Below are 25,655 nucleotides of genomic sequence, written 5' to 3'. Positions count from 1 at the left end.
AATTCTTCCACATTCAATGTTATCTACAAATTTTCAGATTGCCTCTCCACATTATGATTTAGATTATTTTTAAAAATCGGGAAAACGCAGGAGCCCCCATATCCATCCCTGGGAAAGTGCACTCCAAACATCCCTCCAACCTGAAAAATATCCATTGAATTTTACTAGGTTTCCAATGAGTGGACATTTCTTTTCTTGTGAGGACGATCTCGTCACACTCAATTTGGCAGTGAATAATAATGGCAGTCAGTAAAGATACTCAATGCAGGGTGTTTAAACTCTTGTTCGACAAGGTGGTCGAAGAATGTGAGGAGTAGACCAGAAACTGAGACCACAATTAGACCAACCCTGATCTTACTGATAGTGGAGTAGGTCCAAGCAGCCACATGGCCAATCTTGCTGCTGAACTGTATGTTCTAGTGTATCAGTGTTGGTGAGTAGCTTAACAAGATTAAGGTTAGTGAAATGGGAGACGGCAGGTGACAAGACACTCAGAGATCATAAGCGAGATTAGAGAGATGCTTTAAAAAAATGAGTTCAAGGAATGTTTGGACAATGTTATTGTCTCAATCTATCAGAAAATTAGGATTCCCGTTAAAATGCTTGGGTTTAGTTGTGAATTGTCTAATTTCTGAAGGAACATATAATGCCACTAGTTCTAACAATTGAACCTCTCTTTTCCATCCACATGCGCCCTTGTTCATAGGAGATTCCAAGGGTGGAGAACTGGGAATCTCTCTTCTCCTAACACATCCCATTCTGTTCTGAGAAAGTTTTGAACGTTGTAGAGCTGGGAATCCCTGTGTAATGAGTAATTTTGGTTAAACTACAAGCGCAAACAGCTGTGTGAGAATCTAACCTGCATCAAAAATGGAATTTGTAGATAAAATTTGGATGGGAACTGAGTAGTGGTTATTCAAATATAGGAAAAGGTCGCCATTCTGATCCCAGCCAGTTTGTAGATTAGCACCAAAGGTGGAATTTGGATTGATGTTCAAAGTGAACTATTTTACTGAAGAAGCAACTTCAGCTTAGAGACAGTCAGAGAATGAAGAGGAAAGATCCTAAAAGCAGTTTCTTTTTTCACAATACACTGCAGTCCATACATCTCAAATCAGCTGCACTCTGGGGAGCAGGGTGGCTGATGGTTCATGCATTAATGTGGGGTGGATGTTTGTTGGTAGAACGAGGGGGCTGAGGGAATAATGGGAGGATGGTGGGCCCGGTGGGAAGGGTTAAGGTTAGGGTAGCTACCTCCACCACCCCATTTATCTCTCAACCCCATTGAGCACCCTCCCGCCCCCGCCCAAACACACATTGCTAATGAAGAGCCTCTGCTCGAAATGTCATCTCTCCTGCTCCTCGGATGCTGCCTGACCTGCTGTTTTTTTTTCCATCGCCACACTTTCACTCTGATCGCTAGTACCTGCAGTCCTCAATTTCTTCCACTTTCAGACCAGGAGACATCAAAAATTCAACATACTGTCCATACGAATGCTCTTCTGTCTGTAATGGAACAAATATTCCTGTTTTAAATAACACCAAAAAAATGAAAATGATGAAGCGGTTACTTACCTGCTTGCAGCATCTTGCTGTGCACATCTGGTTGTTGTGAAACAACAGGAAGTTATTTCAAAAGAAGCCAACTTGTCTCAGCTATCGCAAAAAGGCTCAACACACTTTGACAGAATGCTAACAAGGGAAGCTAGGCTGGAACTGATTAAAGTAATCAGAAACAGATAACAAATTTCAGAGAACGTACTTCAGGGTTGGATTTGATTAACCATAACAACAGAATCCAATCCCGGCAATCACATGAACAAAGAACAATGCACAAAGAAAAATTCAGCACAGGTTGCGCCAATCCCGATACTCTATCTAAATCTGTCGCCATGTTTCTAAGGATCTGCATTTCTCTGTTCCATGCACGTTCCTGTATCTTTCTAGATAAGTCATAAATGACGGTGTCTTGCCAGCCTTTACCATCTCCACTGGCAAAGCCACTCTCTGCATAAAGAACTTCCCATGCATATTTCCCTTACACGTTTCTCCTCTCACCTCGAACTCGTGACCACTCGTATTTGAGCTCCCCACTCTAGGAAAAGTCTTTTCGATATCCATCCTGTCTCTACGTCTCAAGACTTTGTCGACCTCAACCATGTCTCCTCTCAAGGTCCATCGTTCTAATGAAAATAATCCTAATCGACTCAACCTCGCTTCATAGTTAGGGTTCTCCATACCAGGCAACATCTTGGTGAAACTCTTCTGCACCCTCTCCAAAGCATTCATATACTTTAGAAATTGTAGCGACCAGAACTGAACTTAGTATTCCAAAGTCTTATACAGCTTTAACATGACGTGCAAACTCTTGTACAACTAAGGAAAACAAGCTGTATGCTTTATTTACCATCCTATCGGCCTGCGTGGTCAACTTCAGGATACAACGAACCTGAACACCCAGATATCTCTGTACATCAATATTCCCCAGGTGCTTCCATTCACTATATATTTCGCTCTTGAATTGGATCTTCGAAAATCCATGATCTTGCATTTACTTGAATTGAACTGTATCTGTCATTTGCCTATACAACTCTCCAATCTATTTATATTCTGCTTCATTCTCTGACAATCCCCTTCTATCTCTGCTTCTCCACCAATCTTAGTCACCTGCAATACGCTAATCAGACCACAAGTACCTCCGGATCATTTATATATGTCACAATCAACAGTCGTCTCAGCACTTATCACATTTCTCACTTTTGAACAATTCCCTTCTACTACTAGTTTCTGTCTCCCATTGCCCAGCTAATTAGAACCCATCTAACCATCTATCCATCTAGCAATTGCATCTTGGACACCATGTAACTTCACCTTCTCCGTCAGCCTACCATGGGGAACCTTACTAACGTCTTACCGAAGTCTATGTTTATGGTATCTACAAAACAGCACACCCCATCAATCAACTTTGTCACTTCCTCAAAGAATTATTTTAAGTTGGTAAGAAATGCCCTTTTCAGCAGAAAACCATTTTGCCTATCACTGATAAGCCCATTTTCTTCCCGCTGGAAATAGATCCTATCCCTCAGTATTTTCTCCAGCAGTTTCCCTACCACTGACGCCAGGTTCACCGGTCTATAATTATATGGATTATCCCAGTTACCCTTCTTAAACAAGGGGAGAACATTAGCAATTCTCCACGCCACTGGACCTCACCCGTGTTAAGGATGATGAAAAGATATCTGTTAAGGTCCCAAATATTTCCTTCCTCGCTTCCTCAGTAACGTGGGATTCATCCACATCGAACCGGGGACGTTCCACCTTAACGCCTTTTAGAATAACCAATACCTCTTCCCTCCTTAGCCCCACTTGAGCGAGGGTAGTCTTGGTATCTCCATTAGTCACATGAACAAACATCCTCTACCTAATGTGAATCCACGGGTGTACAGAGAGATCAGATGATCACCTGAAAAAACCCGCACAGAATATCCTATCCTTTCAAGCTCAGATCCACTGTAAACAACATTTGCCTGTATCCTCTTTATGTCTGCTGTTCTTCTCTTCCCTGATCACTGCAGTGTCAATTCGTGTGTTATTTGCAAATTCTGAAGATGTGTTCTGCCATATAGTGCAAACTGCATTCCAAAGGGCTGCCACGATGCTGACAAGCTGTCGGGGTTAAGATTAGCATTGGCAAATTTAACACGATCAAACAGTCATTTGTATAAAAAGTGTTGTCAAGGAATAATTCAAGCTTCAAAGCTGAAGTCACAGCTGGGGACACTGTGGAGCATGTGCAAGGCAGAAAGTATCTATAATATCGCGTATAGAGCGGTGGCCACACCACAGGCTCTGATTCTGCAGGCAGGAAGGGAATGGGTGAACACCAGGCAGTGCAAGACAGATAGGCATGTACAGCAGCAATCTCCTCTGGCCCTTCCGCTGGAAAACAGTTATACAGTTTTTGTTACTGTTGAGGGGAATTACCTCTTAGGAGAAAACAGTTGCAGACATCTCATTGCACGACGTTAGGTTCTGCTGCAGTGCCGAGGGATAAAAAGTGTTCCAGGGCAATAGTTATAGGGGACTCAATTGTAAAGGGAAAAGAAAAGCGTTCTTGTGGTTGCAAACGAGACTCCAGGATGGTATTTTGCCCCCCCTGGTGCCAGCAACAAGGATGCCTCACAGCAGGTACAAAACATTCTGGAGGGGTAGGGTGAACGACCAGTTGTTGTGTTACATATTGGTACCAATGATATTGGTAACTAGGAAGAAATTTAAGAAATTGGACCTCAGATGTTGTGATCTAAGGATTACTGCCCACCCACCTACTAGTCTATGTCGAAATGAAAGGATATTGTGGTTGAATACGTGGCTGAAAAGATAGTGTCAGGGGAAGTGTTTCAGATTACTGTGGCGTTAAGCCCGGTTCTGGGGAAGGTGACACCTGTACAAATTGAACTAATTAAACCTGGGGAAGACTAGGACTGATGTCCTTGGGGGTCTATTTGCTAGAGGTTTTGGGGAAGGTTTAAACTAACATGCCGGTGGACGGAACCCATGTAAGGAGTCAGAGAAAGAGGCGTCAAGGACAAAAATAAAAGGTAGAAAAGTAAGTTAGAAAATCGATAGGCAGAGAAATCAAGGACAATAAAAGCAGCTTTTGAGAAAAGCATTGGGTACGATGCAATGAGAAGAGGATCACAGTCAATACAGTTGTGTGAAATGCCTTGGGGATGAGCGACAGTATAGAAGTTTTTATCAAGTTAGAGAGAGAAAAGTTGATTCATTGAATAGATTATTGCATCTTACTAAAGGAAAACTATGAAGATATGAGGCGTGTGTTGGGCTCATATAGATTAGAGATATTTATTTAAAGAGATAGCAGTAAATATGCAATGGCAAACATTCAAGCAACGCATGGGGGAGGTGCAACAACTCTTTACTGTCGGCTGGCACAAAACTAACAAGGATTAGAGGGCCAATTTCATCGCTTACACCGAAAATTAGAGAAAGTATCCAGTTCAAGGAATAAGCATACAGATTGCCCAAGAAAACTAATAGGTAAGGATTGTGAGCAGTTTCGAATTAAGCAAAGATGGACCAAGGGAGCGGGGAATACACTACGAAAGTGGGATGTCATGGGGATTGGTGCTGGGACCCCAGCTTTGAACAAGATATATTAATGATTTGTATGTGGGAACAAATTGTAACATCTCGAAGTTTGCAGATGATTTCAACTTGGTTGGGTGGGTGAAGTGTGACGAGGATGCAGAGATCCTTCATCACGATCTGGACAGGTTAGTAAAGTGGGAAAATCAATCGCAGATGCAGCATAATTATGGAAATATGTGACGTTATTCACTCTGGAACCAAAAACAAGAAGTCAGATTACTATCTGAATGGCTGTAAATTGGGAGAGTGTGTGTGGAGTCACACCCAGGACCTCTGCTATACCATTCGCTGAAGCAGGTGGTAAATAAGGCAAACGGTATGTTGGCCTTCATCACGAGAGGTGTCGAGTACAGGAGCAGGGATGTGTTATTGCAGTTATGCAGGGACGTGGTGCTCCTGCTCTCAAGGAAATGCAGCGATGTTTTGCCTGGCATAATCTAAGGTTCGTGAACTCATATATGAGGAGAGATTAACGAGGTTAGGATTGTTTTCACCGTAATTCAGAAGAATGAGAGGGGATCTCACAGACACTTATAAAATTCTAATAGGACTAGAAATGCTTGATGCCCAGTGGATGTTCCCGATGATAAGTGTATCCCGAAACAGGGGTCATAGTCTGTGGATACATGGTGGACACTTAGGATGGAGATGCACAGATATGCAGAGGGGTAAGTTCATTGGCTCAGGAAGTAGTTGATTTCTAAACGTAGAAAGTATTCAAAAGGTGACTAGATATAGCGTGCGGGGTGAATGTGATCAAAGGTTATGGGGAGAAAGCAGGGTTAGGTTACTGATTTGGATGATCAGCCATGATTGTGATGAATGATGGAGCATACTCGAAGGGGTGAATGGCCACTTCCATGTTTCTATGTATCAAAATTGGTCTGTGTTTACATCACTCTGGATCCTATCTAATTTCTTCTTGCACTCTTTCAACCTTTTGCATCCCCCTCACCACCACTGCCCATCTTGTTACATCAGGCTTCTTTGGTTCATTTGACACAGGCTATCTCGTCATCCATGACGTCACAGTTTATATTGCACGTGAACGTCGAATTCCTGCAGTTCAGATTGAGGAAACGACCCTGACAAGAGCGTCCTACTTTTTCATATAACTAATAAACGCATCTTCAACTATGGTTAATCCACCAAGCCCACACATCCCTGGACACCATGGTAAAATTTAACACGACAAATCCTGGATCATTGGACTGTGGGAGGAATCCCGAGCACCGCTGTACTTTGTAGAAGGAGGGAATTATAGACTACAGGTTAGATGCAGAAAATGTTCTCTCTTATGGGAGAGTCTGGGATGAAAGAGAATGAGCTTGGGACTGGTGTAAGCCCTCAGGAAGACAGAGATGAGGAGGAGTCTCTTCTTTAGCACATACGGCTGTCGAATTTGGGTCATTAAATATATTGAAGGGTGAGATAGAAAGACATTTTCAATGAGAGTCGAAATGTGCGGCACTGCAAAAGCACAGCTGGTCAATCAGCATCCGAGGACCAGGAGAGCAGACGTTTCGGGAATAAGCTCTTCATCAGGATTGCTGCGTGACTCGCTGTGTTTTTTCCAGCGCCATACATTTCAAATAGGACTCATCAACTTTCTCAGCTCTCGCTTTTTAATCGGAAAGTGAATAAAAGGTCACGGTAAAAGAAAGGACCATGGACTTGAGGATGATCAGATCTGCCATGATCTCATTGATTGATACAACGGACTCGACATCTGAATGGCCAACGTCTGGTCCTTCAGTTTATAGTGTTAAAATGAAGTTGTGTAACTCATGTGATGAGTGTCCGTCAATTATTCTCTGGAATGTCGGACGGTGAGGGGTGACGTTCTCGAGGTTTATAAAATCATGAGGGGCATGGATAGACAAGGGGTGTAGAGGAGTATATGAATAGGAAGGATTTAGAGTGATATGGGCAAAGTGCTGTCAAATGGGGCTCGATCTTTTTAGGATACCCGGTTGGTATGGACGAGTAGGACAAAAAGGTCTGTTTCTACGCTATACATTTTTATGGCTCTATGACTCTGATTCTAAGAGGGGTTGGGGCAGGCCAGTAAGAAATTTCACTCAAGGTCACTCAAAACCCACCCTAACGAAGCTTGAAATAATGCTTATTAATGAAACAATTTTAAATTTACCACAGCGCATTAAAAACGTAAGAAGGCTATTCTCTGTACTGTATGCACAAAGAAAACTGTTGTGTCGCTACAGGATGACACGAAGACTGGTGAAGAGATATCAGCGCAGATATGGGAAGCCACTGGATGGCACGCATTCCGACACTGATGTTTGCAAGTGCAGAACTGAGTGGACAGCGGCACATACACAGAATGGCATGGACATCGGTGCATGTGCAGATTGAAGCGTGAAAACAATGCCCATTGGGACAGTGTCATTGTTGAGGATTTACTTGTTTCAAAAATACCATTCCCGAATTCTTCAGTGACATTATAAGCAAATCCTGGAGCCAAAATATGCCTTATCCCAAGACTTACCTATACCTGCACAGCACCTGTGAACAATTCCAATCCATTATGACTCTCCTTCAGCTCTTAAGGTAATAATAATTATTTGTTCCTGCAATGATTTCCCAATTTTACCGTAAGAATTGATGGAAAGTTCAATTAATAGCAATGTTTTCCTTGCAACTGAGATCTACGGGTGAAAATTGAGGCTATCATTCCTGATGTCTTGATATTTACTCACCATTTGTCAAATTTGCTAAAGTTCCCTGCTTCAACAGATCTCTTGATTCCATTGATTTAGAAATCCCTACCTACTTTTCCATTGTACTCTTTAATTTTCCTCTCCGTAGTTAGCTATTCCAGTCATGCACACACATCACTCCCGTTGACCCCAATCTGAGTGATGACCTGTGAACACCGTTGCTTGCTTTTCCTGTTTCCTTGTCTGGAAAGAGCCGTTGGCAAAACTGGCTGATTATGTAAGTTAGTTGTTATGAGTGAAATGCATAGAAACTGGGAAATGTGTTGACAGCAGATTCAGTGCCAGTTACTTTTCGAAGAGAATCGTGTATTAAGATTGAGTAAATGGAAGACTGGCAGCAGAATTCATTTATATCATTTTTTTTCAGAGGGAGGGGAAATTTATCAGAACAATGAGAAAAGTGAGGCTATATAAATGCAAATCTGTCCTTCAAAGAGTATCTCAGTGTTCTGGTAAATGGCTTGATGTGGTGGCAACAGTTTCTCCAGATCTGCTCCATTAACTCGCCCATCTCCACTGCTTTCCACCCTCGCCCCTCCCCAATTATTATAAATAGCAACAGAGAATCTCTGGTAAATCTTCTTTGCTCCAAAGAGAACAAACCCAACCTTGAGAATCTCTCCACAAAACCGAAATTCCTTATCCCAGGACATGCTGCAAGGCAGAGAATTCTGAGGAGATGTTGGGAAAATATTGTCAGTTAACAGGTGGAAAATGTGAAGGAAAGAAAACAGAAAATCTAGTCTTCAGGTTACTGAAGCTGTCTAAAATGCGTTTGAACCAGGATTAGAGGAGAATGGAGCATGGATTGTTCGTTTGAGCTGAGACAGTCAAACCACCTTTCCCTTCGTTGTCAGGTTGTCAAAATTGCAGGATCAGCAAGCTGAAGTTGTAAGTCACTAAGATCTAGTTTTTGGGGATCCTGAAAACTACAAGATCGCCAGTCTCAGTGTTCAGCACGCCCAGCTACTTTTAAAAACGTTAGCAGCTTGACAATCTAAGGGGCAGAGTTATAATGTTTTGATTCCATCGCTAATCTTTGAGACATAGTTCCAGTTTGTCAATGGGTTCAGTAAAATGTCCCCCAAACGGAACTCATACCCAAGAAGGATCTGCAATGGTATTTCTATATCTTCTTTTTTAAAAAATGAATATGCAGAGAAATGTAAATGCTGAAAATCTAAAACAAAATGTGAATCTCCTGCGGAATTCAGCAGTTTACAGGTTGCATGATGGCTCAGTACTCAGCAGTGCTGTCTCACAGTGTCAGGTACCCAAGGTAGATTCCATCCTCAGACGGTGTCAAAGAGTGTGGTGCTGGAACAGAACAACAGGTCAGGCAGCATCCGAGGAGCAGGAGAATCGCCATTTCTAGCATAACCTTTTCATCGGGCGATTGTCTGTATGTAGTTTGTACATACTCCTCGTGTCTATATAGGTTTCTTCTGGGTGTTCCTGTTTCCTCCCGCAGATCAAAAGCATGCAGGCTACATAGGTTAGCTATGATATGCAAGGTTGCAGTGTAAGGACAGCGGTGTTGGTGTGGCTGGCATGCTCTTCAGAGGATTAGTATGGAATCGATGAGCTTTTACACTGCAGGGATTCTGTTTGTGCAGGTAAAGCAGAGTTTAGACAAAGTTATGAAGAAGTGTTTTCTGGACCTCAAATGGTAGTTCTGTTTCTCTCTCTACATATGGTGCCACCCGTGTTTACTTTCAAAAGAAATGTATCTTTTTTTTCTTTCTAATGGATGTTAATTTCAAATATCGCAGTGAAACCATGAACCACGCGAAGTCGTACCACGTAAGCCTTTAGAACTCTGCAAAGTAATTAGATTCAAACAAACTCATCAAAGATTCGCTCTTCCTCTGCTCCAAAGGGATACGGCACTGTAGAAGCAAGGTTATAGTGCATTCTCTAGATTAAGGCAATGGAAAAAATGAAATAAGGACTTTCCACGTCGTTTCAAATGCTGCTGAATATGGCAGAGGATAGATGGAAATGGAAGCTTTACAACCCTCCTCTTGGTTATTGGATAAATTACAAGTAGCTAACAGGAGACATAAAGGAAGATATTTGGCCCAGAACCAGTGAATGGTGGGAATCTGAAACGTAGGGGTTCAGGTCCATTCAGGTTGAGGAAACAAAACTCCTCACAACATTTAACAAGTATCCATATTTTCACTTCCGATGTCAAAACTTTTTGCCAAGTGCTTAAAAATAGGACTAGAACATGCAAGTATTTGTCTTTGACTGTCATAGACTGAATAGACCAAGAGCCGTTTTCTGTACTATAGACCTCGCTGACCAGCTGTGGTTCATTCAGTTTGTAATGTAATAGACAACGTTTGCAAAATACACACAAGCCTGGAAGGATTCGAGTCGACGCTCTCCTGATCTGTATGTCAAACACATTATCCATTGTAGCTTTGTGATTGGGGATAACAGGCACTGTGCACTCTCTTGGAATCAATAAACAAAAAAAAAAGAAGCAATCACTGTAGATGCTGGAAATCAGAAACAAATGAAGAAGTTGTTGGAAAAAGCTCAGCAGGTCTGGGGCATCTGTGGAGAGAAAGCAAAATTAAAGTTTCCCATCTAGAGACACATCTTCAGAACACCAGAAGAATTTGCCATGAAAATGCAGATCAGTCATCAAGGGTGTGTGCTCACATTTTGACGGTTTTAAACCACAGTTCCATTCTTCGTGCAATTTGTGATTCCGGAATTACACAGAATATATCGTTGAGACGAGTATTTGAAACGTCAATGAGCAGTTGAAACATCAATGTACACAAGGCTCTAGGCCAAATGACGGAAGATGAGGTTGAATAGATGAATACTTGATGGTCAGCACCTACATAATGGACTGAAGTGTCTTGTTCCAGGCCATAAAACAATTGTGGACAAGGAGAAATGTATCGCTGGTGAAAATTATCACAAATGAAAAGTCAAAATTAGGGTCACAAAGATATTTTGTAAACATGGCCAACATCCTCCCTGGTCTAGTGGTTCCAATTTTGCCAACTATTTGTTTCCTTACTTAATCGATTTGAAACCTCTCTTAAAGTACTTGTATCCCTCTTACAACTTATTTTGCATACAAATATTTCCTGCCAGATTTGAGTAACAATTAATGGGTAACCTCGAACTCATTAATATATCATATAAACAGTTGTGGAACCAACACTGAATCCTGTGGAACTCCATTGGTCCCAGGTTGCTAATATGAAAATGAACACTTAATCATCATGCGCAGTTTCCTACCGATTAGCCAATTCACTAACCATGTGAGTATTCTTTCTCCAACAACTTGGTCTTAGTTAATCTTTTGAGATATCTTACTGGATGCCTTCCAGTAGTCCAAATATGATGCATCTACTGGTTATCATCTATTCACTCTATTTGAGAATTGCTCGAAAAGCTCTAATACAAAGTAAACAGATACTTTTTTCACTTTCATTGAGCTACGATGAGTCTGATTAATTAGATTACGTTTTTCCAAATATCAGTTTTATATTTATAATAGCTGATTCCAACAATTTTAGAATTCTAGATGCTCGGCTAACCGACCTAAATTTGCCCTTTTTGGCACCTTCGTACCCTTTTGAGAAGGTTGTAAAGTTTGATATTTTCTTATTGCCTGGTACGTTTCTCAATCCCAGACGCTTGGACAAAACTGCACTGAATCCTCTGGTAACCTGTGAAGGACTCTGTTATATTCGGTGTTATCAGACCCTTCACTCGGCCAACAACATGGTATTGCAGAATGAGTTAGTCAAAATAAGTTTTTATTTGGTGCTTAGGCATCACTGAATGTAAACCCAGCATCTCTTATTTACTAGAATCGCACTTTAACTAACTGAGCTGTCGGTCTGCATACTGCATCCTTCATACCAATCAATTCATCTATTACCTGAAATGTTTTTGTGCTTTAGTGTTGTTCAGTGATAACTTCAATAATCTTGCACTCTTCCAAAAGAAGGACAAATCACAACTGAAAACATAGAGAAATACATAACTTCCTTTTGCATTGATTTAAAAGTGTTAATTTCACCTGCTGAAATGATGGGATAAAGATAACGTGTTCATCCTCTCAGGGCACATTAACTGCGTTAATTCACACGGATGAAAACTCGCAGGAGGAAGAGGTTTATTCTGGTTAATTGAATAGGAATGATCTGTAAATCAGTGTAAACAGTAGGCAATAAACGCTGACGCGTTAGCAACTACACTGAGCGTCACAACGCAAACTCCAGACTCACTCCCTGCTTTGTACTCTCCAGTCATCACTGCTTTTCCATATATTTTCACTCCCTCGCTTCACTCCTGAAATTACTGTTGATTGAACCGAAGAATCAAATCAAAAACTACATTTTAAAAGAATCCTGGGATATGGACTTCACTCATTTGAATACGATTCATTGCACAACCCTAATGACCCCAGAGATGGATGTGACCAGCTACTTTTTTGACCTGCTTTGCACGTAGGTACAGTTCTGATGCTGTCCGGGAGGGAAAAAAAACAACGAAATATTTCCAATTCAAGATAGTAAGAGGTAGTTTTCTCACATATTTGCTTCCATTGTCCTTCTAGATAGTAGAAAACTATCATTGGAATGATAGTGACAAATTCAGTATGTGTTTTCAGTTTTGATCCAGGGATTAACTTTCTCTTGAACAAGAGTGGACACTTTTGTTCTGCCTGGACATTGTGCCAAGGACTGGGCAGTACAAACTCTGACTCCTAACCACTAGACTGCCAGTGATGCTGACAGTAAGCCTTGCAATCTGATGGGTATGTGCTCTTGTGCCAGTTCACTTCAGAACTACCTTTTCTCTCTCTAAATTTCAAAATGGCTCATATTGTTGCATCGGGTTTCGATGTGAAGTACGATAATCTACTAATCTGTTGTTGCTCAATTGATATACTGCAGGAAGTCCAGGTCAGGTTGATAAGAACGGGGGCCTATTTTGAGTTTCCAGATGTAAGTGAAGTGGCAGGTTCAACTTCTTTTTCCAGACTCCGTGCTAGAAATGAGCAGAAGCTACTCATTGAAGTTGTTTAGGTTCCTCATTCGTAGATACCATGACTCCATGCGTAAAAGTATATCTCACTGGAGTGGGTTATAAAAGTGAAAAAAATGATGAAAAGCACCAACAGAAAAGAAAGCAATGCTGAAGGTGGCACCTGAGGACAAATGCGTTTTCTTCACCAGTGAAATTAGCAGCTTATCAAAGCGGAGATCATTGAATTGAAGCAGTAACTGTGTTTGCCTTTGTTTGTTGTGCCATGAAGTTGAAGGCATGTACTGTCCCTTCAAGAGCAAATGAAAGCTGTTTTGCACTGAGAGCCTGTTTTGTGACTGACTGGCAGTATCAGAGTGTACTGGACAATTGTAAATATGCAATACTTGTCTGTGAACGAAATACCTGATTTTTCATTGCTATGTTGTAACCATTCGAACTTAACTGATCAATTTAAATGATGGTGCAAGAAACTAAAACACAGTTAATTTTGAATTTATTGCTATTGCCAACCTCGAACCAATGAGATGATGAATGTTTGGGGTACAAACAAGCAGGCATTGAGAGAATTAGCCATAGAAGGATAAGCTGCCACTATCAGAGTGATTGCCAGCACAACACTTTCTATTGAACGTACCTTGTTCATATGAAACATCTTTGCTGCAAAAGACCGAAGATGACACAATGTGTCAGAGTAACAGACAAGTGCAGTTCAGTTAGAAAAAAAAACTTCATTTACAATTGAGAAAAATTGAGTTATAAGATAAACAAAGGGAGAGAGAAAGAGAAAGAGAGCGAGAAGAAAGAGAGAATGTGGAAAAAGCAAGGGAGAGAAGGAAAAGGGAGAGGGAAAGAGAAAGAGAGAGAAGAAACAGAAAGAGGAAATGAAGGAGAGAGAAGGTTCTTAGCTAAACAAAGAGAGAAGAAAGAAAAAGAGAGAGAGAATTTGAACTTCAGAAGTTGCAACTTAGTCAAGAAAGTCAAGCGAATAAAATGGAGTTGAAAGGCAAAGATAGTGATGCATACAAATATGTTAAAACACTACCACATTTTAAAGAGAAAGATGTCAAAACCTTCTTTATTTCAGTTGGAAAAATGGCTGGGCAGATGGACTGTTCCGAGACCTTATGGGTAATGCTAGTTCAGACAAAGTTGATAGGCAGAGCTAGTGAGGTATTTGCAGCGACGGGTCAAGAGTTTATGAAGATGTCAAACAGGCTATGATAAGTACTTGTGAAGTGGTACCAGAACTGTACAGACAGCGGTTCAGAAACATGAAGAAGGAACAGGTCAGACGTATGTTTATTTTGAAAGCATTAAACATAGTAATTTTAATAGGTTGGTGTGGTCCTTAAAGTAGATAAGATTTATGAGGCTATAAGAGAGATAATTCTGCTGGAGGAGTATGAAAACACACTTCCGGTGGCGATAACAATTCATCCTCGGGAGTGTGGTGCTGGAACAACACAGCAGGTCAGGCAGCATCTGCTGAGCAGGAGAATCGACGTTTTTAGGCATATGCCCTTCATCAGGGGTTCATGTGGATGAACATAAAGTTCAAGAAGTGAGAAGAGCAGGGGAGATGACAAATGAATATATATTGGTGCATAATGCAAAGTGTACCTACCAGAAAGCATTGTGTCCTGTGGGGGAGAGAAATTGGGGCTAGGGGAGATCCTACACTACAAAATAAAGAGTAGGGAACACTGGTAATCGTTCACAAAACGTTAAAAAAGAGACCAGGAGCGTGGAAATGAGGTCAAAGACCTCTGGTGTTTTCACTGTATTGCAGTGGGACACAAACAAGAAGTGAGAAGAGCAGGGGAGATGACAGATCAATATACATTGGTGCATAATGCAAAGTCTACCTATCAGAAAGAATCCTGTCCTGTGGGGGAGAGAAATTGGGGCTAGGGGAGATCCTACACTACAAAATAAAGAGTAGGGAACACTGGTAATCGTTCACAAAACGTTAAAAAAAAGAGACCAGGAGAGTGTAAATGAGGTCAAAGACCTCTGGCGTTTTCACTGTATTTCAGTGGGACACAAACAATTACAGTGCCGGTACTTTGAGAAAGACACAAGGGAAAGGGATTTTCACTGCCGGAAAGTGGGACACGTAAAATCACAGTGTTGTTTGATAAAGAAAGACACTGTGCGAAAAGATGTGGTAAAGAGGCTAAAGCAGCGGTATCAGTGAAAGTAGTAAAGGAAACCCCAAGAAAAGTCGAGCAGCTGCAGTAGAGTGTACAGCTAAGGCAGGGTCTGAGTATGGAATTAGCATCTTATCCCTATAAAGACTTCGCCTCTGTGTGTGAATTTGACTCTCAAAGAATAGGGGAGAACGGAGAGAAGTTAAAATTTTGAGAGATGCAGGATCTTATCAGTCTCTAATAGTAAGAGACGAACGTATTTGCACTCTTTCTGACTCTAAAGCGAGAAAGTGATAACCTGTTGCTTAAATGGACAGAAATTTAGCGTTCTCTTGTGTTAGATGAGGTTGGAGTGCCAATTCAAGACTGTGGAAGTAAATGTGAGAGTGATTGACAGAGTGTCTGTGTCAGGAATATAATTTGTTCTTGAGAACGACTCAGCAGGATCCAAAGGGGGGACTGACTGCCTTTGCTGCGACGGAAGCCAAAGGAAAACCAGGGAATTGAGGAGTTTAAAGAAAATTAGCTTGGAGTTTTCCCAGACTGTGTAGTAACAAGATACCACTATCATAAGTCGAGAGTGTGGTGCTGGAAAAGCATAGCAGATCAGGCAGCATCCGAGGAGCAGGAGAATCGACGTTTCTAGCATCAACCCTTCATCCGGAATGAGGCTTGTGGGCTGGGTAGGCGGAGGACTGAGAGATAAATGGGACGGAGTGGATTTGGGGGAAAGTTAGATGAGAATGTGATAGGTAGATGAAGGTGGCGGAACAAGTGAAGATACGGAAAATAAAATGAAGTCATGGATTCATTATGATGGTTCACTTTTTTTTTCTTAAAGGGGAAGGTGTTATAAAGTGGAATGCGTGTACTATCCGTTTAAGAAATAATAATAGCTATTTTGCACTGAGAGCTTGCAGGCACCTGTCATGTGACTGATTAACAGTCTCAGAGTTTACTGAAAAAGTGAAAACATGAATCATTTCACTGTGAAAAGAAATACCTGAGTTTTGGTTGCTATGTTGACATTCATTCGAATTTAACCAATCAGTTTAAATTTTGTCCCAGGAAACTAAAACCCATTTGAATTTGAATTTCATGTTTTCAGAGGTCGACTAACTACCAATGTCAGAGTAGTCTATCAAAGTTACCATTTTATTATGAAACATCTTTGAAACAAAAGATCTAAAACCTTCTAGGGTGATTTGCAGCTGAAGGAACAAAGATATGGACAACAACAGCTGCTGGGTTGCTTTGAAAATAAATTGACATAATTTTAATCCTGTGTTTTTTGGGAGCAGGATGTTGTTATAGAGTTGGATATAGATAAGAAACCTTTAAGAGAAAGGCACTTAGAATTGTAAACAGTTGCTATTTAACGTTCACTTTTAGGGTTAAAGATTAAATTGATCCTTTTTCTTTAAATAGTGGAATTTGGAGAGTTCTCTGTCACTCATAATTTAACATGTTATGAAGCAAGGTTAGCTTTTCTGGCTGTTTGATTTAAACAGAAGATGGGTTCATCACCGTGTCATTGCAGTTGTGTCTTGCGGATTTGACAATAAAGTAGCTGAAGTGCAATTTGTCACTTTTCCATTTTTTCAAAACTAACTTAGCTCATTGACTTTAAGACAATACGAGGTTTGAGGTGAAATTTGCAGCAACAAGAATGCTTTCAATGTTTCGGAACTACACAGGTTAGTGGGAACGTCAGAGACAATGCTCCTGCCACTTCAAGAAGAGAAAGGTGTATTGTTCGGATGGGCAATCCCCCATCATTCTACTCGGTGCCAGGATCTGTAAGAATTTTTTTTACGATTCAGGAGACTGGATATTGGTTTTTCTGGTTTGTTTCCTTTCCACTCTCTGGAGCAACTGTGACTGGGTGGATTAGTTTTGAATTTGAAAAATTCACATAAGTACTTTGTGGGACTGCTTATGTTCACTGTCAACTTCAAGTCCCAGCATTCAGCAATGCTTCTCATTGGCTGCGGAAGTAATTTCTGTTCCAACTAAATCTGTCCTTCGTTAGAGAAACTAGCATCTCCTGATGTTGCATTGGTTTGATGAAATGGCACCAGTAGCAGGTATAATCCTAGCTGTAAAAATTGCTGCCAGCATTCAGGGGAGTCTTGTGTTTAGGATTCAGTTTTGTCACAGTCATAGCCCGATTCAATTCTTAGTCAATGAAGATAAGTTAATGTGACTTTGTTAATGATTATTGTTTATTAATGGTTATCTCTATTGGAATAAAAATCAAATACAGCCTTTCTTTTTGAAGTAGTATTATTACAAGGACTGGAGTCAGGAGTCACATACAGTGAGCGGAGGGATCCAACAATATCAGATTCTTCACGCATAGCTTTAATTCTGAGTTGAGAATCTTGCTGGTGAGCGATGAGAGACGGATGCAGTTAAACCTCATGATTAAGCGTTCTCATGTAATTTGTTTGTAATTTGATATTCCCCAGCATGGCAGAGAGAATTTTTATGGAGTTGGTTTCTTACATTAAATTCAGAATAGCTACTTGACCGCCCTTGCTTTCATGTTTGCATCTCCACCTTGGCAGCGTTTCCCAACCTTTCACAACATGCTCCCATGGGCACGGAATTCATCCGGGTTTCTTTTTCTGAACTTGATATTCTAAATGCACCGGCCTCACCACCAGCTCATCGTACATTTCTGGTTCACTTAGAAAACAGCTCATGACTTCATCTTGGAGCATAGCAAAACGCTGGACGAAAATGTTTGCAAACTCAGACCTGACAGAGTCGACAGAGTAGGAGAGAAGCAGGAGCAGGAAAGTCGGCATTTCGCAGTTTCAAAACGTTGACTCTCCCGCTCCTCGGATGCTGCCTGAAGGACTGTGGTTTTCTAGCACCACACTCTTCATCTCTGAGGAGCAGGAAATTCGTCATTCTTAATGAAGAGCTCATATTCAAAACATCGATTATCCAACTCCTCGGCTGCTGCCTTTCTACCACCACACTCTTCATCTCTGAGGTCCAGCAGCTGTAGTCCTTACTTTTTCTAGAGTCGTCAGATCTTGCAAGAAATAAAAAGAAATGAAATTTTGCAGAAAACACCTCGGTTAAAAGCCTAGAGATGTGACGCAATGTGCAATAGAGAAACAGTATCTGCCACATCTGGAGTGGGCGGAGTAAATGTTGTGTTTCCCTGCTCAAGAAGATTGTCTCTCCTGGTGAGCGATATAAGATACTTCTAGTGGTAAATTGCACTAATCAGACTCTTACACAGGGCTGGTTAAAGACTTTCTGTACTCATAGAAAACTCCACTCAAAAGGCATACAGCGATCAAATGTGTTTGACACAAATCCTGGCCACAAACGATCTTAACCATGCCATTGATGGTGCCACGTTGACCACAGCCACCTCTATGACGCAGAACTCATCACTCATGATTTTAAACTAGTCACCTGTAGATGTCCTAGATTTTTCTAAGATAATGTCTGCTTTGATTAAATGTTAGTGTCAAAATTCATTAGCTCATCTCAGTCAAAATAAAATGTGACTGTGACTGTGACTGCTGAAAGTAATTACCAGCACAACCTGCTGAGTTCTCAAGGTCTTTGTTCATCTCCCCTGCATGTTAGTGACTTGAGTATCAAATGCAGTTCCCTTGGAAAGTTCATAGAAGGAGTACTAACTTTCCAAGGGAAGTTTAACATTTTTTCGTCTGACCTATATACAGGTGAACCTCATTATCCAAAGGAGATGGGCTGGAACTATTTCGTTCAGAGAATCGTTGTTCGGTTAATCAATTAAATGCCTTTCTTCTGGGGCTTGGAGTTTTAATGTCTGCTCCCCCATTCAGGAGCATGTGAGCCGCTGCCCCATCACCGTCCCCAGACCCTCGCCCCCGTCCAACACCACTCCCGCCCCCATCCAACACCACCCACTGACCAACCCCAAACCCAATCCAAGACTGCCCCTTGCCCGCCCCAACCCAGTCAAACACCACTCCCGCCTGCCCCCAACTCCGTACAACACTGCCCCCGTCCAAGACCACCCCTCAACTCCACACCCTCTCCAGGGCAGCCGGCCCAGAGACTAACAACATGACTGCTGCTGCAGCTGCCTTTGTGGGCTAAGTCACTAAATAGCATGTATACACGCACACGCATACTCTCTCTCTCTCTCTCTCTCAAACACACACAGTCACAGCCACACACACAGAGCCACAGACACACGCTCAGCTTTTTACTGCAACTTTTTGACAGGTTCCACATTTGCCCTGTACAGGACAATGTTGGAGAGATTATCTAGGGAAGAAGGGGGTTAGGCTACACGCCAATCTAAAGCTCCATGGAAAGTGTAGGGAGCAAAAGAGGCAGGAGGTCAGTCATTTGGACACGGTGCCTGCTTAATTACTGGAAACAAAAGATGTGATCACTGTTGGAAACTTTGATGACTTGTTTCCATCGGGACCTCGAGATCTCCTTGAGATTATCTGAATTTCAGATAATTGGTATTCAGATAATCGAGGTTCCTCTGTATTCCTTTCACTAGAACGTCTGTCAGCTACAGGGCGCCAGTACCTCCTTTAAGCATCCTCAACCATTCAATTCGATCAAGATTAATTCTCATTGCAAATGGTTTGAAGCTGGTAACATTGATCTAACATCTCAGTTTGAAAATGCTCAGTGGGCTTCCAGTTTTGTTATGAATCAGACCAGACACACTCAACACGTTTAAGAAGGTAGCATAGAACCTAACTTGTTAAATTTTTTTAGGCATATGAAAAATGCATATTCCAGGAGGGATGCAACTGGTCAAATTACTTACGTTTAAACAAAACAAACTTTATTTAAACACTACAGATGAAACAGGAACTAAACAAAAAAAACTTAGAATAACTTAACTTATTTGATAAAACAACCGACTCTGTCACAACTTAACAATGCTATTCCGATTCCTGCAGTATATCATAAGCACACAGCTTGGCAAATGGTAAATTCAAACACAGATTCTTTCAGGGTGCAGAAATTTCAGACAAAAAGTTCAGGCATGACTTCTCTTAAAGCATGGAACCTGTTTTCACTGTAGATGCTTCTCCAGATCCCCAGGAAGTACTGACTTCCTGATAAAAACTGATGCAAATTACGGAAAAAATAACTGAACTGGGAGAACTGGCTAATCCGCTTTTATTGGATAACTGTCTTTAAAAAAAATGTAAAGGCCTCCTCTGATTGGTGATGTAGGCAGTGTCTGCTCGCCATCTCGGAACCACTGACTTTACAACACCTTTTGAAAAAAAAAGGACAACATAACCTTGTTAAAGGAACAGTATCGTCACTGCTCCCCGTAAATGAAATGAGACATCAATGTACAAAATTGGCTTCATTTCAAAATCCTTTAGTCTTACACTGTTCGCTCACTACAATACATGCACATTGCCTTAACTAAAAACATGCAAACATGAATTATTACATTCTATTTCAGTCTGTTCACTCCTATCACCGAATGCTTCCATTTTTCATCCAAGTCTCGACAGTGTGTTGGCGTTCATGTGTTCTCACCCTGACACATGTATACTTTTCATATTGAATAGGTGGAATAATAAGCTCCATATAAAAAGTGTGGAACGTTACAACCAGTATATATGAATGTCTCAGACACATTACTGGCAACATAAATGGTGAAAATGTTGTAACGCCAACAACAAGCTAAATTCTCCTTCTCAATTGTCGAATATTTCTGTTGATCAACGTTCAATTTCCTGGAACAATATTCAGCAGATTTTCCTATATTCTCGTTGTTTTCCTGCAAGAGTACAGCACCGACACCCACATCACTCACAACAATCGCCAGGTCGAATGGCTTTGCATCATTTGGTGTGGCCAACACTGGGGAGTAGTTGACAGCAATTAGGCTGTCAAATGCTTTCTAACAGTCTGCCATCTACTGAGATGTCTCACGATTGCTTAGTAAGTCAGTGAGTGAAGTAACTGCATTGCTAAAATCCAGTGAAATTTCTGACAAAACAAGTCAGTCACATGAATTGCTTTCTTCGTCGATGGTATGGAAAGCTTCTCAATAACCTTCGTTTTTGCATTTCGTGGGGACATCTGACCTTATCCGATAACATGGCCCAGGAAAATGACTTGGGCTTTGGGAAATTCACTTGTAGCCAGCTCTTACAGCAATACTGATTGCCGAACCTGTTCGAATACTTTTGATAAATGCTGTAGATGTTCCTTCTAAATGACTGAAAATCATCAGGTCATCGATGCAAAGCACATAACTGTGTAATTGATAAATAAGTTTATGGTTTACTGTTTGAATTGTGGCTAGCATACTTGTTGTACCGAATCGCATGAATTTAAGTTGATACAGTCCATTCCAACTTACAAAGCCGAAATCATTTTTGTCTTTTCGCTAAAGATACCTGAGTATCCTCTGAATAAAACCCCAATAAAGAAATATAATTTACTTGTCTCAACTTTTCAATAATCTCTTCCAAACGTGGAATCGGATATGAATCAGACATTGTAACTACACTGAGTGTGCAAAAGTCCACACATAACTACCAAGCACCATCAGTATTTTGCAATATAGTTATGGGTGAGCTCCCGCCACAACAAATCACTTTGCTAATGTCCTCTTGGAGCATGTGTTCAACCACGTTTTAAATCTGTGCTAACTTTAGCAAATAGGGTTAAGGAAAATCGTAAATCATTTTATTCGTATAAAGGAGGGAGGGGATAACTGGAGAAAGGGTTGGCCAACTCAAGGACAAAGGAGGGAAGTTATGCATGGAGTCAGATGGAATGGATGAGATTCTTTTTGATTACTTTGCATCTGTGTTAACTGAGGAAAAGGGCATGACATATATTGAGACGAGGGATAGATGTTTGATTACGTTAGGTCAAGTTAGCATAAGGATGGAGTAAGTGTTGGGTATTCTAAAAGGCATTCAGGTGTACAGGTGCTCAGGTCCGGATGGGAAATATCCCAGGTTTCTGAAAGAAGCGAGAAAGGAAATAGCTGAGGACCTAACAGATGTCCTTGCAGCAAGGATACTCCAGGTAACTATAGAGCATGAGCATGACGTCAGTGGTTTGGAAAGCGCCGAAGAAAATACCGAGGGATACGATCTATTCCCATTTGGAAGAAAATCGGCTTGTCGGTGAAAGGCAGCATGCTTTTGTGCAGGGAAGGTCATGCCTTACCAACGTTACAGAATTCTTTGAGTAAGTGATAAAGTTGATAGATGAGGGAAGGGCTGTAGATGTCATATACATGGATTTCACTGAGGCGTTTGACAAGGTTTCCCATGATAGGCTGATTGAGAAAGTGAAGTAGCATGCAGCCCAGGGTGTACGAGGTAGATGGAGATAGGACTGGCTGGGCAGCAGGAGACAGAGAGTAGAAGTGGAAGGCGGTTTATCAAAACAGAGAACTGTGACCACTGGTGTTTCACAGGAATCTGTGCAGGGACACTTTTGCTTGTGATAGACATAAATGATGTGAAGGAAGTCATAAGTGGTCTGAATAGCATGTTTGCAGATGACACGAAGATTGGTGGAGTAACAGATAGTGAAGGGACTGTCAGAAAATGCAGCAAAATATGAAAAAAGGGGTGGTGATGGCCTCATGATATTATCGCTTGACAATTATTCCAGAATGCCAGAATAATGTTCTGGCGACCAGTGTTTGCCTCCCGCCACAGCAGATTGTGGAATTTGAATTCAATTTTTTAAAAAAAACTGAAGTTAATGTTAAGGTTGACCGATGCCAATTGTCGCACGAAAACATGTGGGTCACTAATTATCATTAAGACTGGAAATCTGCCATCCTTATCTGGTCGAGGTTACATGAGATACAGAGCCACAGCAATGTGGTTGACTCTTAACTGTCCTCTGAAATGGCTTAGCAAGATACTCAGTTGTATCAATCGCTAGAAAGTCACAACAAAGAAATGAAACTATATGGACAACTTGGCCTCAAACTAGGAACAGCTCTCCAAATTTCGGTACTAACCCCTAGAAGTTGGAGAGCTATCTCATAGACTAGTCAAGCAACAGTGGTATACAGTCAGGACCGAGTTGCCTTGGGAATCCTCTACATCGACTCCAGACCGCATTAAATCTCGTGGCTTCGGTTTAAACGTAGATAAGGAAACCTCTTACTGGTTCTCACATACCATCCTCCTTTGGCTGTTGAATCAGTATACCATGTTGAACTTGGAGGAAGCACTGAAGTTGGTAAGGTTGCAGTGCAAAATGTCTTCTGGGTGGAAGCTTTCAATGTCCAAGACCATGAATGACTCAGCAGCAGCATACCTGACCGAGCCAGCCAGGTTCGAAATGTATAACTGTCAGACTGGCTCTGCGGCAGGTGGTGAAGGAAACAAAATGAAGAATAACATACATGACCTCATACTGACTAATGTGAAGGCTGTGCAAGCATCTGTCTATGACAATATAGGTAAAAGTGACCACCGCACTGTTCTTTTAGATACGAAGTCCCGCCCTCACATTGAGAATAATCTCCATTGGCTTGAGTGGCACTATCAACGTGCTAAATGAGATAGACTTTGAACCGACATAGCAGCTCAAGACTGGGCGTCGATGAGCCACTGTGGGCCATTGAAAGCAGCAGAATTGCACTCCGCACAATCTGTAATCTCATAGCCTGGCATAATGCCACTTAAGAAATACCATCAAGACAGAAAATCATCCCTGGTTCAATGGAGAGTGCAGGAGGGCATGACAGGAGCAACATCAGGCATACCTAAAAATGAGGTGTCAACCTGGTTGCATGTCAGGCGGAATATCCAGAAAGTGATAGACAGAGCCAAACAATCCCACAAACAACGATCTGAGCTCTGCAGTCCTTCCACATCCAGTCGTGAATGGTGGTGGATAATTAAACAACTAACTGGAGGAGGAGCCAGCGTGAATATTTCCATCCTCAATGATGGAGGAATCCAGCACATTAGTGCAAAGATAAGGCTGATGTATTCACAACAATCTTCACTCTGATATACCGAGTGGATGATCCAGGTGGTGGAGTAACAGATAATGAAGGGGCGCCTGCAATATTCTCTAGCATCACAGATTCCAGTTTCCAGCCAATTCGATTCATTCCCATGATATCAAGAAAAGGTTCAAGGCAATGGATACTGCAATTGCAATGGGCCTGATAATATTCTGACAATAGTACTAAAGACGCATGCTCCAGAACTTGATGGTCCCCTAGCCAAGATCCTCCAGTACAGTTACAGCACTGGCCAATACCTGACAATGTGGAAAGTTGTCCAGTTATGCCCTGTTCACAAAAAAACAGGACAAATCCAACGCAGCTATTTAGCACCCAATTGGCCTACTCTCTATCATCAGTAAAGTGATGGGAGGTGTCAGCAACAGTGCTAACAAGCAGTAGCTGCTCAGCAACAACCTTCTTAGTGACCTCAAATTTTTGGTTTCACCTGAGTCACTCAGCTCCTGATCTCATTACAGCGTTGGTTCAAACATGGACAAAAAAGCTGGATTCCAGAGGTGAGATGAGAGTAACAGCTGCAGTTGACCGAGTATGACATCAAGGAGCCCTGGCAAAACTGAAATTAATGTGTTTCAGAGGACAAACACTCTGCTAGTTAGCGTCATACTTGGCACAAATGAATATGGTTCTGGTTGTGGACAATCAGTCATCTCAGCTCTAGGACATCTCTGCAGAAGTCACTAATGGTAGTGTCTGAGATGCTTCTACAACTACCTTCCCTCTATCACAAGGTCAGAAGTGGGGACACTCTCCGATTATTGTAGCACAGTTCGATAGATAGGTAAAGAAGACATATGGCATGCTTTCCTTCATCGGATGCAGTCTCAAGTACAAGAGCTGGTAGTTCATGTTACAGTTGTGTAGGACTTTACGCCGAGAGTGACAGTTACTTGGAATACACTGCCAGTGGAGGTGGTCGAGGCAGGCACAACAACGTAATTTCAGATAGGTCTAGATAGATACATAAATGGACAAGGAACAGAGAGATACAGATAAGTGGAAAACGGGCGTCAGGTTTAGATGGAGGATTTGGATCAGTGTAGGCTTGAAAATTGAAGGGCATGTTCCTGTGCTGTAATTTTCTTTTTTTGTTGTTTAAGGGGTTTACGTCATTATGGACCGTGCTTAATTGGAACTGCATTTCCTCTATCTTCATCATGCATGATTAAATAAGTATTTCCCAGCTTATTTCTATGTATATTTCCAGGAGTTAGCAATAATTCTTTCAGGTCATTTCGATTTTCTCTATCAGTTAACTCAATTGTTTTCCACAATTTTTCACAACTACATCATCATCCAGTTTAATTTCAGGAATATCGATTTCGAATCCTCTATTTGACTCTTCACTCCGTGTTGCAATGAGTAAAACTACCTGCTTTTGTTTTCATTCACTTTCAGAATACGTTTTGAGAATAGCGAGTTTTGAGAAGATTTATATTTCAGGTTGAGGTTCTGAATGTAGGTTTGCTCGCTGAGCTGAAAAGATTTATTTTTAGACTTTTTGTTGCCATATTAGGTAACATCTTCACTGCA

The sequence above is a fragment of the Chiloscyllium plagiosum genome, unplaced genomic scaffold (genome assembly GCF_037043375.1).
Source record: "Chiloscyllium plagiosum isolate Xiang-an unplaced genomic scaffold, Cpla_swu_hap1 HiC_scaffold_8, whole genome shotgun sequence".
Taxonomy (NCBI): domain Eukaryota; kingdom Metazoa; phylum Chordata; class Chondrichthyes; order Orectolobiformes; family Hemiscylliidae; genus Chiloscyllium; species Chiloscyllium plagiosum.
Note: the sequence above shows the minus strand (reverse complement) of the source record.